This window comes from Poecilia latipinna, unplaced genomic scaffold (assembly GCF_001443285.1).
Source record: "Poecilia latipinna isolate Pla-1442-1.1 unplaced genomic scaffold, P_latipinna-1.0 Scaffold5892, whole genome shotgun sequence".
NCBI lineage: Eukaryota > Metazoa > Chordata > Actinopteri > Cyprinodontiformes > Poeciliidae > Poecilia > Poecilia latipinna.
In genome coordinates this window covers 1-1,772 of record NW_015118508.1, presented here as the reverse complement: position 1 = coordinate 1,772, position 1,772 = coordinate 1, and the positions used below count along the sequence as shown (strand labels likewise).

The following is a 1,772-nucleotide window of genomic DNA, read 5'->3' as shown; positions in this document are numbered from 1 at the left end:
CTGATGAGAAAGCTGATTAATGTTTTTTTTTTTTTGATTGGCTAGCTAATTAATGCTGGTTCTGTTTGGCTAGCTGATAAATTATTTTATCTGATTGGCTAGCTGATTAATGTTTTTTCTGATGAGCTAGCTGTTTAATGCTCTCTCCGATTGGCTAGCTAATAAATTCTTTGTTCTGATTGGCTAGCTGATTAATGCTGGTTCTGTTTGGCTAGCTAATTGCTGGCAATGATTGGCTAGCTGATTAATAATTTTTCTGATGAGCTAGCTGATTAATGTTTTTTTTTTGATTGGCTAGCTAATTAATGCTGGTTCTGTTTGGCTAGCTTATTGCTGGCACTGATTGGCTAGCTAATTAATGCTTTTTCTGATGAGCTAGCTGATTAATGCTCGCTCTGATTGTCTAACTGATTAATTCTTTTTTCTGATTGGCTACCTGATTAATGCTTTTTCTCATGAGCTGGCTGATTAATGTTCGCTCTGATTGGTAGCTGATTAATTCTTTTTTCTGACTGGCTAGCTGATTAAGGCTCCCTCTGATTGGCTAGCTGATTAATGTTGGATCTGATTGAGTAGCTGATTAATGCTGGCTCTGATTGGCTAGCTAATTAATGCTGGCTCTGATTGGCTATCCGATTCATGCTGGCTCTGATTGGCTATCCCAGGGGTGTCAAACTCCAGTCCTCAAGGGCCGCTGTCCTGCAGTGTTTAGATGTGCCACAGGTAAAAAACAGTGGAATGAAATGGCTTAATTACCTCCTCCCTGTGTAGATCAGTTCTCCTGAGCCTTGCTAATGACCTAATTATTCTTTTCAGGTGTGGTGCAGCAGAGGCACATCTAGAAGTTGCAGGACAGCGGCCCTTGAGGACTGGAGTTTGACACCCCTGGGCTATCCGATTCATGCTGGTTCTGATTAGCTAGCCAATTAATGCTGGCTCTGATTTGCTAGCTGATTAATTCTAGCTCTGATTGGCTGTCTGATTAATGCTGGCTCTGATTGGCTATCCGATTCATGCTGGCTCTGACTGGCTATCCGATTCATGCTGGTTCTGATTAGCTAGCCAATTAATGCTCTCTCTGATTGGCTAGCTGATTCATGGTGGCTGATTTGCTAGCTGATTAATGCTGGTTCTGTTTGGCTAGCTTATTGCTGGGACTGATTGGCTATCTGATCGACGCTGGCTCCTATTGGCTAGCTGATCGATGAAAAGGTCCAGAGAGCAGAGAGACGCTGCTGGTTCTGGTTCTGGTTAAAGGTCCAGAGAGCAGAGAGACGCTGCTGGTTCTGGTTTATAACTTCGCTGCATTTGATCTGAACTGATGACTAGAGGAACCGTTGACCTCTGACCCCCTGGACAGGTCACATGATCACTAACAGCATTCTGGGTCAGGAACATTCAGAGACTCACCTGGCAGGAAATAACCTTCAAAATGATATAAAAGACCCGCACAGACGATGAGAACCAGAACCAGCAGAACCAGCAGAGCTGTGGCCCAGGATGGAAACGGTTCTGTGGAAAAACAGAGAAACATTGACCTCACTCTGACCTTTGACCTTTATCAGCAGCTCTGACCTGATGCTCTGACCTTTCTTTACATGTTTCAGAACCACAGTGTGTCTCAGAACGTCCTGGTCTCTGTGGACGGTGCAGACGTAGCGTCCACCGTCTCCGTCTCTGGGGTTCCTCAGGGTCAGGCTGACGTCTCCGGTCCTCAGGAAGTCTTTGCTCATTTCTGTTCGGTCGCGGTAAAAACCGTCCTGGTTTCTTTG

General features: G+C 44.9%; 1 long non-coding RNA gene across 1 annotated transcript; it reads left to right on the top strand.

Moving 5' to 3' along the window:
* Nucleotides 1–894: 894 nt before the first annotated feature.
* Nucleotides 895–1,461, top strand: LOC106943769 (uncharacterized). Its single transcript, XR_001424008.1, has 2 exons — nt 895–1,212; nt 1,258–1,461. It is a non-coding gene; the product is annotated as an uncharacterized LOC106943769 (long non-coding RNA).
* The last annotated feature ends 311 nt before the right edge of the window (nt 1,462–1,772 follow it).